The sequence below is a fragment of the Xyrauchen texanus genome, chromosome 26 (genome assembly GCF_025860055.1).
Source record: "Xyrauchen texanus isolate HMW12.3.18 chromosome 26, RBS_HiC_50CHRs, whole genome shotgun sequence".
In the NCBI taxonomy this organism is placed as follows: Eukaryota; Metazoa; Chordata; class Actinopteri; order Cypriniformes; family Catostomidae; genus Xyrauchen; species Xyrauchen texanus.
Genome location: NC_068301.1, coordinates 4044092 through 4056115, shown reverse-complemented (window position 1 = coordinate 4056115; position 12024 = coordinate 4044092). Strand labels below are relative to the sequence as shown.

The window sequence follows — 12024 nt, the reverse complement described above, 5'->3', positions numbered from 1 at the left end:
ACAGTTGTTACTCTAGTTGTCTTGATACATTTTTGTGAGGGAGATGCTTAACGCCTTGAACTCTGGGGGTGTTTTTGGATTTCAGCCTGAATTTTGGCATACCCAAATTTGAAGGTCCCGCTTATTCACACACAGTAGTGCTCGTGCCAAATATTTTGTAATTTTACAGGAAAGCCTTTAAAATGTTCATTACAATTGCTAAAAGTGATCAATATTATTGTGTATGTTCACATTGTTATAATACATTGTTTCTGGAAAAAAAAAATCATGAAGTCTGAATTTGAATCACTCTGGGCATATGTCATAAACCTCAAATAGTTACACTTGACAGTCACCGTTCCCCCAGGACAACAGCTGGCGTGCGGGGAGCGTACCGGCGCACTATGGCTGCCGTCGCATCATCCAGGTGAATTCTGCGCACTGGTGGCGGGTGAGGAGACTCCCCTGTTCAGTGTGTAAAGCGCTTTGTGTCAGAAAAGCGCTATATAAATGTAACTATGACGTATTTTGGACCAGGAAGCATAAGGGGTCCGGAAGCGTAAGGGGTCCCAGAGTGTAAGAGGTTAATAATAAGGTTTAAATAAGCTCATTATATTCCCCTTGTCTGTCCTTGGCCAAACTATTTTCATTTTAGCAATTCTGTTTGGTGGCACACTTCAGCTTTAAAGTTGCTGTAAGCGATTTTGCCGTTCTAGAATTTCCAAAAGTTGAGCCATTGGATGAGCCACGCACCCTCTTTCCAAACCCCAAAGCACTCCAAAGATGCCCAATGAGCTTTGAGGCCGATGCCGGGCATATACGTTTGTCAAAAACAACAGCAGCACAATAGCGCCCTCAACTGACAACCATTATGAGCAAAATGGCATGAAAATGGCATTAAGCCTAAATAATTCGCTGCAACTACAACACTGAGAACGTGGCAAATGATTGACAGGCAGAAAGCGTCACCGTCCCGTGGTCCGCAGACAGTTTTTGTTTGTGACATCTCTAGACTCTGTTATCAGCCGAGACAGGTGAGATGTCACAACACTTTTTATATTGATATATTTCAGGAAGTAGGATTTTTTTTTTTGTTCACTTTCCCTAGAAAAAAATCGCTTTCAGTACCTGCGTCTGTTTTGACGTGATCTTTGCATGCTGTCCTCCTGTATTTTGTTTCCAAAGATGGCCATTTGACTTTCAGCTCTTTTATTTGGATGCATAACAAATTCATTATTTGGCTACCTCATGGCATTGTGGGTTTTTTTAAGGGATCTCTCCCAAAACACCATAAAACTCTGTGTCTTGCCTTTTTGGAAATCTAGCTGGAAGGAAAATGCCTAGGATGCTCTTGACTGAAGTTTGACTTTCCATGTACCACCGCATTGGTAGTTTGCCAAGCAAGACGTTTGGGCAAATATACTGCAGTGCTTGCATTTTGAGAAGCATTTATATTCGTTTTCTTTTTCATTTCGGTATCAGAATGTAATGCATCCTGTGCAACATAAAAACATTTTCCCAACGATTTGGACAAAAAATCGAATCGTGGTTATTTAAAAAAAATATCGCGATTGTGATTTGAACTGCAATATGATTATTAACATGAAGGGATAAAAACTAGTAAGTGTTTCCTTTTGTAAGGCAACCAGTAAGTCTTTACATTTACATTTATGCATTTGGCAGATGCTTTTATCCAAAGCGACTTACAGTGCACTTATTACAGGGACAATCCCCCCGGAGCAACCTGGAGTTAAGTGTCTTACTCAAGGACACAATGGCTGGTGGTGATCGAACCAGCGACCTTCTGATTACCAGTTATGTGCTTTAGCCCACTACGCCACCACCACTCCACTTTATAGAGTGACATGGCACTTCATAAACGAATAATAAGTACACTATAGACGAGCTAGAAATTCCGAATCTAAATATAGCGGTGGCTTTTTCAGCTGTTTGCTCAGGCACGATTACTTCAATGTTCCGTAGATGGTAAAATGGTTAGTTGTGTAATGTTTCATGTAAAGGAAAAAGATTTTGTCCTTTTCCTCGAGCTGTCTGAACCACAGTATTTGATACCGTTCCCTTATGCCTGTCAGACGTTACCGCATTTCTGTAATGTCTGTTTTGCCTTTTGCGAGTGGGGTCTTTAGGATACTGTGATGCACCTCCACAGTAAGGATTTCTGTAACGTCTCATATTTACATGTAGGACCATTAAAGAATTCGTCTCTCAGCTCTTTAATTTACATGCTTCATTGAAAATCATTGAACCCTGACACAATGTGGTCTGGATAATTTGCCAGACTGTACAAGCTAAACACAGCAGCCATCCAAAACACTTCTTGGCATTGTGCTACCAACCATTAATGTTTTGCAGAATTGTTTTTGGGAAGATCCCTGATCTTGGAGTAACACTTTATTGCCCCTTCAAAGTCATTCAGAACGCATCAGGAATGATGAGTACCTTAATAATTAACTTTGTTGAATTACTTTCTTTTTTTTAAAGGCTCTCTGTCTTTGGAGATGAGCTTTTTTTACTTTAACGACAAGATAAAATCAAATCTTAAATAAATGTGTCTTATTTTGGACCATTCACATATTTTCTCAATCTGTCCAAACGTTCAGAACTTTCTCTGCCCCTGAAACAATCTTTTCTGATGATGTAATCAAGGCCACATGGATGGAAAAACGAATCGTTTGTTTTGTCTTGATTTTTCTCCCCAAATTGGAACGCCCAATTCCCAATGCGCTCTAAGTCCTAGTGGCGGCGTAATGACTCGCCTCAATCCGGAGGGCGGAGGACGAATCTCAGTTGCCTCCGCGTCTGAGCCTGTCACCCATGCATGTTATCACGTGGCTTGAGCGCGTTACCATGGAGACCTAGCGCATGTGGAGGCTTCACGCCATCCACCGTAGCATCCAAACACAACTCCCCACCGAGTCACCGTGTGTGTGCGCATCTGTAAATGTTATATCACCCTCTTGTGGTCTCCCAATGCTATTATGCCAGAATGTTAAAGGAATAGAATTTAAATTTTTGGCTGAACTATCCCTTTAAACTGAGAGAATTGGAAAGCATGCAAAATGGGCTTCTAATTTAAATGTCGGCTAATTTTAATATATCAATGCCTCAAAAATATAATGATTAAATAACGTGCCGATCAATAATTAATATATGGATATTTTATATCCTTACTTGCAATGTACACATGCGCAGCATCAGAATATCCTTTATAGTATGCCAAAAACAGTATGCCAATGGAGCAGCATGTCCGAATCCACAGTATTCATGAAGCAGTAAGCCAGTAATACCCGGATGACCTACTATTTTTGGTGAGATTTTGAAGTGCGGATCGACTGGACACTTAATGATCCCACGGGAGCTGAGGCGACGTCACATTCAAAACACTGGATTTAAAAGACGGTGTATGAAGTATGTCCGAAATATATTTATACTAGCATGCATACATGCATATGTGCGTCCTTCGTCAAATACAGTGCATACTGTGACAGTATGTGGTTTCGGTTGCAGCAATGGTGTGAGACTGTAGGCATGGTTAAACCATCCCTAAAGTGGTACAAAATAATCTAGAAATCAAGTCCCACTCTACAATATTTACCACCTTATAATTCTTATTTTGCATGGAAATGCTTCTCATTAAAGAAGTTAAACGTGCACTCTAATATTAGTGTTTTAGTAAGTAGCGAAACTTATTGGCAAACATGCACGTCGCACAAAAACAGAAGTTCTCAGGTGCAGGAAGTCATGATTTATTTAACGAGTTAATCCAATGGTTGCAAACAATGGATTATCACGGTCTAGGAAAAATAGGCTGTACACGGACGGTCCGCGTCTTTACGGCTGAGTTTGAGCTAAACGAGTGTCAAAAAGCAGCCGTAGTGTGCATGTGTTGAACGTGTCCCTATTGACTCACGATCTAAAGAGTTTACTTTGAAAGGATGAGCGCTTGACCATGCACGAGACAGCAGATGGTAAAAATATATATACCGTAGACATTAGTATGTAGTTTGAACTCGTTTTGTATTGCTTGCTGGTCTCGTGGTCGAGATGAGAAGGCGTGAATCATTAGCTTGTCAGTCTTGTCTTTACCACCGAGGCAGCTCTCTTTGAAAGACCTCTTGGGCCTGAACTCTGCTGTGTTGTCAGATTGCACTGCGTGTGCTTCATGTATCCGCGGTTGTCGCGTTGCCATTTGGCTTATGTTAAATTAGCCCCCCCACCCTGTCGGCAGATTGGGTTGCCTCCATCTCTTCACAGCTCTCAGTACAAGTTATCTACAAATAAACCTCCAGACTTCTAAAGCCCCTGTTTTTTTTTTTTACCTCACGTCCCCCCTTTGTAATAAAGGGCTATTTCCTGTTTGCGAAGTGAAGAGGGAATACGGGAGAGTGCAGTGCCTGTCCGAGACTGATCCGGCAGGAAGGGTCTTTTCCCCCGCAATGGCTTTTCCATGTGCTCTACCAGATGAATGAAGACACATTGTGGAATAAAGGGGAAAAGGGGCTCTGGCTCCCGGCCGCAACTGCAGCTTCCTGCTTCTAAGTAGCTACCGCTTGCAAAGACCTTTCTGAGTCTGAGCCCCTATACGGTAGCCTAGGAAGAGCAACAGGGCGTGAAGTGGCTTGACAAACTGAATGAATGTACCTTCATCATCACCTTTCTTATTAACAGGAAGTGCTTTTATCATCAACTAGTCTAATAGTAGCATAACATTCAAGTCAAGCAGTATTTTCAATGCTCATGGTTTACACTCAAATTTAGTCCTGCAACAACTAATCCATAATAATAGATAATGAAAACAACAACTAATTGTATTATCGATTAGTCTGATATGTGCACTGTGCACAGAGAAGCTCTATCAGTGATGTCACTTTACAGTAGTGGAAAAATGATTTGCATGCATAAACTCTGAGTTAGAGATGTTTTGGAGTTTGATAAATTAATGAATGCAAATGTAACAATAATTTGGTCCAGTCGCCGCATCAGGGGCGTTCACTGTGTTTGTGGAGTTCTCTTATTTCTCTATAAATATTAGGATTTATCGATTTTACAGCAAGTGACTCTCTGTTCAAACACTTCACTGAGCGAGCCTGTGCACATCCGTGTCAATCAAACCATTCATAACAGAAAGGGACCAAAATATTTTATTCAATTGTGCAGTTTGATAAACATTTGTTGCTGGACATCAAATTGATGGATTAAGTGTAACCGTTAATGCAATCCAACAGTACAATTTAAAAAGTAATACTTTATAAGAAAGAACCTCAAATGTACAGTCCCTCATATTTATAGAATTAAGACATTCAAGTAATGTGGTAAATGAGGAAATGTTAGTGTTCCTTTAAAACAATGCAAAACCTCTGTTTTTGAGATTCTTTATTATACACACACTGGCGGCCAAAAGTTTGGAGTAATGTACAGATTTTGCTCTTATGGAAAGAAATTGGTGCTTTTATTCACCAAAGTGGCATTCAACTGATCACACTGGCATTCTAGCTGTCAGTTTGTCCTTATACTCCGGTGACATTTCACCCCACACTTCCTGTATCACTTGCCATAGATGTGACTGTCTTGTCGGGCACTTCTCACGCACCTTACAGCCTATCTGATCCCACAAAAGCTCAATAGGGTTAAGATCCGTAACACTCTTTTCCAATTATCTGTTGAACAATGTCTGTGTTTCTTTGCCCACTCTAACCTTTTCTTTTTGTTTTTCTGTTTCAAAAGTGTCTTTTTCTTTGCAGTTCTTCCCATAAGTCCTCCTGAGTCTTCTCTTTACTGTTGTACATGAAACTGGTGTTGAGCGGGTAGAATTCAATGAAGCTGTCAGCGGAGGACATTTGAGGCGTCTATTTCTCAAACTAGAGACTCTGATGGACTTCTCCTCTTGTTTAGTTGCACATCTGGTCTTCCACATCTCTTTCTGTCCTCGTTAGAGACAGTTGTGCTTTGTCTTTGAAGACTGTAGTTACACATTTGTGTGCCAATTTCAAGCATTGTATATTGAATAATTTCCTTCCGAAACCGCTAAATCTGTACATTATTCCACACTTGTGTGTGTACAACGATCATCCACAACATTAAAACCACCTGCCTAATATTGTGAAGGTCCCCCTAGTGGCGCCAATCCGCCTCTCAGAACAGCCTTCTGATATGATATTCTTCTCGCCACAATTGTACAGAGCGGTTATGTGAGTTACTGTAGACTTTGTCAGTTTGAACCAGTCTGACCATTCTCTGTTGTCCTCTCTCATCAACAAGGCGTTTCCATCTGCAGAACTGCCGCTCACTGGATGTTTTTTGTTTTTGGCACAATTCAGAGTAAATTCTAGAGACTGTTGTGTTTGAAAATCCCAGAAATACTCAAACCAGCCCATCTGACACCAACAATAATCCATGCGATTATCTAATCAGTCAATCGTGTGGCAGTTTTACATTGCATAAAATCATGCAGATACAGGTCAGGAGCTTCAGTTAATGTTCACATCAACCATCATGATTGTTGGTGCCAGATGGGCTGGTTTGAGTAAAAGTCCAATAATTAAATTGCATCTTTAATAATACACTTATCTCTAACTACCAGTACAGTATTTCACAACCTTTTGTGTGCCTTTCTTTACCCCCACGGCCCCATCCTTCATCAACACCCAAAAAGAGTTAAAAATCAAACCGTACATATTGTTGAATTCAAAGAGACTACTCACAAATGATTGTTTTTTTTATGAATGATTTACACCATTATAGTCTGCTGAGGTTTCATTAATAAGGCTTTTTTTGTGTTTTCTACACTTGAAAAGGAACTGGTCATTAGTTGTATCTATTACAGTCCTTATGTTTTTAAGTTGTAATTTCTAGGTTTGTTTTTATAAGTTTAAAAAAGTAATTTCAAAATCTTTCGAAGAACCCTCTGGACCCTGCGTAAAGAGGGAGTTCAAAAACTTCTGCGTAACACAAAGAGACACTATTCACTGTCTCTCTGCAATGAAAGTGAATGGAAACTGAGGCTAACATACTGTCTAACATCTTTTGTGTTCCACAGAAGAAAGTCATTCAGGTTTGAAACAACAAAAGTAAAGAATTTACATTTTTGTGTAAACTATACGTTCAAGTCCCATAGAGGGCACTGTTTCTGCTTTCTGCTGAGCATGCACAAGGCTGCAATCTCATTTCCAGTGTGCGGTAAGCCATGGATGAGTGATTCTCTTTTGAGGTTTTCTAGAACGGCTGTCTCTGGGCTCTAACGTAAAGCTCTGGTGACAGGTAGCAGATCGAGGTCACGTCTGCTAATCACATCCACTGAATCCAGACTCCCATGCAGTGACCCAATGTGGAGCTTTCATGTGCGGAGGGAACTTAACATCCTTTGCAACCTTCCTTGAATCTGGCAAACCCTGGGTTACCTTTAAAAACTCTTGCTAACCTCAGTGGTTGCATGGCAATTATTTTTGTTTTAATTGGTAAGGCTTTTTGGGTTCAGTATTTGCATATGTGTGGTTGGATTTATAAGGTGAAACCTTCAGTTTGGCAAATGGGCAAGCATGTCATGAATCTAGTTAATGTGATTGCCCCTCAAATTATGGAAGTACACATTCAGGAGGTTTTGTGGTGTGGAGTTTTAAACTCCAGTTTCTTCAGGTGCTCAAATCTTACTTTAGAAAGTTGTGGCTGTCTTTGTAATTTCCACTCTCAGAGATTTGAGAGAGATTTCGGCCCACGCCGTCTGAAAGAAAGGGCCCTGTTTGCTTTCCTGTTGAAGGTAAAACAAACACAACCTATAATGTGACCGGTCAGGTGTCCAAGATTACTCCAGAGTTAAGAGGGAACCCAGCCTTATCCTGCGGCGGTCCGTGCCACCCACTCCTCGGAAATATGATGAAATCTTTCGAAAATTAGATGAGGTACGCTTGTCTGGAGGTGAAATTTTTATTTGCTTTGCTCTCTAAATTTTGGTAATCCCAAAGTTTAATTTTGTAATTGGGGCATTTCCAACAGCCGGACTGATGAGTTCCAGATGGGTTCTCGAATGATTGCGGTTAACCTGATGACAGTTGAAAAAGGGGGAAAAGCTTGAAGTTTCAGCAGTTCTGGGCTCTTAGAAGGTTATTTAGAGAAATAACCCTGTTTCCCCAACCCTGTCCTTACTAGGATTGACAGCATTGAGCTGGCTTTTCATGCATCATTGGATATATAGCTGCGGAGTGCACAGCATGACCCAATGCCCTTTGAGTGGGGGAAGGGGTTTTGAATACAGCCTTCCTCTACCCACTGTTTAACACACTTATTGTTCTAGTCATAATTTGGCTTTTGACAAATGTCCATTTAGCCTAAATTTTGTCATGTCATTTTAAGCTGGGTGCACACTTTACAATGTTTACCATCATTTACGATTGTTGCTTGTTATCCTAGTGAGATCTTAGGTAAAAGCCTTCACTGTGTGACATTATGACCGACTGTACAATACACACCGTAGCCAAGCCTTTGGTCCCAATCATACCAAATGACAGCATTGTCTGGGTGTTGTATCTCATTTGGCCTCCAAGAGCAGTCAAACCGCTCAACCTTGATGCACAATTTCTGACATTGCCAAAACGTTGTCAGAGGCTAATGTTCATTGCAAAAGCATGTCGGTGAACATTGATGAAATGGACTCTGCCTCTATCACTGTTATTTTCTCTCTCACTTTTCCCTTGTGTGTCCCATGTTGATGGGCACTGGAAGGTTACAAGATCCTCAGTGGAGGAATATAATTTCATCGGAAGCAGTCGGTTGCTTTTTTTCCCCCTTGTCTCTTAGCACCCTTTCTGTCGAAAGGAATGCGCAAGTCTTGCTCCGTTGCATTCGAACTGTAAGCCATGTATACGTTTGGAAAACAGGACCATCCGCAGAGCACCAAGCTTGAAACATGGTTGAAAAGCTTCTGGATGCCCTAAGCTAATCACAGCCGTCAGCACACTTCTCTGGGCCGCAGTTTCTTCCACGGAGCTAGGCATTCCAAGCAGATGTAGGGGAAGGCCCTGGCTTTCCGTTCTGGCTGCATAAATCGCATCATTTTATGAAACAGGAACCAGGGGGTCGTATCCATTCACCCGTGGCGGCCCAGCACCAGTTGAGTCCTGAACTCACCTCCACCTTTTGACCCTCAGCATTCTGCAGAGGATTCGGTTCCTCTTGCAGCTTTTGCGTAACGGTCTGAGTGCCAAATGCCTACCTTCCCACACAAAAAAAAAAAACAGTTTTATTTTCCTTGCAAATGACCAAAGAACATCAGTCAATTTCTCTGCTTTATTTTCTTTTAACCCAGCTTGTTTGTAGCAAAATACCTAAAATGAATTCTGGAAAGCCTTTTTAGGCTAGATCCATGGGCCAGTTACCTCGACATAAAAGAGAAGAAACTTGCCCGTGCTGCTATAATGAAATGGTCCCACTTTATATTAGGTATCTTTAACTACTATGCACTAAGATTAAAATACATACAATACAATGTAGTTATGATATAACTACATATTGTTCTGCAAAATCCTAACAAGATTTGCATTTGCTGCTACTGAGGTTGTGGTACAGGTAGGTTTTTGAGTAGGGTTAAGGCCCGGGTATAATTTCATCGGATCGCGCCCAGCTGACCATGTTGCCTTTCTGAGAATACTTTTCTGACCACAAACGAATAGGATTGCGTTTGACGTATACGCACTACAAGTGCTTTGAGAGACTTTTTTAGTACAGTCAATGGCCAGTGCATGCGCAGATGAGGCACACAGCCATGTGCATTGATTACCACAAATAAATTCAACTTGACCCTCTTGTGTATATATAAAAAAAGCAAAAATCGAGGTTACAGTGAGGCATTTACAATGGATATACTCAACTAATTGACCAATTCGTTGTTCAACGACAGGTCAACTAGTTGGCCATCGTAACCCATTCGTAGTAGAAAGTTCATTGGGTTTAACCCAGCTCATAGGCCCATTTCCAGTGTCTGAACCTGGTTCAGAGTGTTTTTGTCTGTCACCTTGGCCAAATTCTCCTTTCTACACTAGTCCTGTTGTTAAAAGCATCGCCAGGGCCTGTTGATGTACGTTAAATGCTTTTCTTTGTCTTTTTCCCCAGCAAGCCAATTTGCTTGAGCGTTTCAGGGAAGAGAATGATTAATATGTTTTGTGCTTGAGCAGACACGGGCATGGATTTTACTAAACGTCTGCACGGTTAAAAAACAAAGAGTGGTTTTGTTCTCTTGGATCCATTGGATCAAGCCGCTCTTTAGATTTATCAAATTAGACTAAAGTGAACGTGGGTGGTGTTCTGTTACCCATGCAGAAAGGTAAAGGGGGATTTAAGGGCTGTATTCCACTGGGAGCCATTGGTCCCACACAGACCTCACACCCACGCTGTGCCTTCCAGATCGGAGTCAAGCCAATAATTTCTCCCTCTGGAAGGACTGAAGCAAATGTGCAACCTATTTGGTTTCAAACACTGAACGAATGGATTCATGTGTGTGTTTGAAAGAGGAGGAGCTACTTAAAGCTCTCTTGTACTATTTAGAGCAGAGGATTGTGCTTTGTCTTAATTCTGGGTTGAATTGATATTCTTTATTTATTTTGGGCCTTTTGTGCCAGCTCCATTGCTACGTAGAGTAGAAATAGGGCAGAACTTGAAAGATGCGAAATGGGATCGGAAAATAAGTCTGATTTGATCTATGAGTACAACTCCAAATGAATACGTTTTTGGTTGAACTCCTTTTCCGTTTCATAATGTCATTTTTATTCAATAGTATGTTGTCGAGAGAACTCTTTCGAAAGTCTCCAGTCTTGAGAGACATAAACGTAGCAAAGACGGTTAATTTTCAAATTAAAACTTTGGCCTATTAGTTTGGACGTTGCCCGAGTCATAACTTGTCTTAACAACTTGTCCACAGCGCTAACAAGATTCTTAAATCTTACCACTTGGGGCAGTATTTCTAGAAATGTTACGGTTCATATGCTTAGGTGATTCCTTTTGTTCTTTTAACAATCACATGCTTTAAATGAATCCAATCCATTTCGTAATGGTAAAACACTTTTAGGCCTGAAACACTTTAGGCAATTACGTTATTGCAAACGGTTTTAGCTAAGCAAGCTTAATTTAATTTGTTGTGACGTTTTGAAAAAAGTCAGGTCTAAATTCATTACGCAATGCAAGTACGCATTGCATTTTTAGTGCTGTCACAAGGAGCCCTGTGGCAGACATTAGCAGTCTTCTATGGTCTGGTTTCTTTTACAGGTCAACTACTGTCGTGATTGAGCAACAGTTTGGCGGGAATCTTGCTGAGGAAGTTAGTTATACTATCAAAGTGTTTTTAACTAGCCACCTGAATAACACATCAGTAGAAACATTTGAAAGTAACTTTATCGACCCTTTGAGTGCCGAAGTTTTTTACCATTACATTAACTCTATAAGTACTATACTCTTGCAATGCGTTGGCCAAGCATTCGCATCTGTGTTTACGCACTTGCGTAGAGTTAGTTTCTGGGGCACTGTAGCGTATGTTTATGTGGGCAAAATTATATTTCCAATGCACTCTTAAATCCTCGTGGTCGCATAGTGACTCCTCAATCCGGGTTGCAGAGGATGAATCCCATGTCTTAGTCCTTCAACCGGCGCATCTTATCACGTGGCTTGTTGAGCGCGTTGCTACCACACTCAACTCACCACGTGCACCACCGAGAACGAACCACATTATAGCGACCACGAGGAGGTTACCCCATGTGACTACCCTCCCTATCAACCGGGCCAATTTGGTTGCTTAGGAGACCTGGCTGGAGTTGAACTAGCGAATTCCAGGGGTGGTAGCCACTGTCTTTACCTCTCATTTTATTTATGTATGTATTTATTTTTCTCCCAAATTTGAAACGGGCAATTCTCAAAGCGCTAAGTCCTCACGGTAGCGTAGTGACACGCCTCAGTCCGGGTGGCGGAGGACGAATCTCCGTTGCCTCAGAGATCGTCAATCCACACATCTTATCCGTTACTGCTGAGATTTAGCGCGTGTGGAGG

The 12024-nt window shown here is 41.2% G+C and overlaps 1 protein-coding gene across 1 annotated transcript in view; it reads left to right on the top strand.

The window, feature by feature from the left end:
• Positions 1–12024, top strand: part of LOC127619570 (ribosome biogenesis protein bop1-like) — a 104727-nt gene that overhangs the window by 14030 nt on the left and 78673 nt on the right. The window lies entirely within an intron of this gene.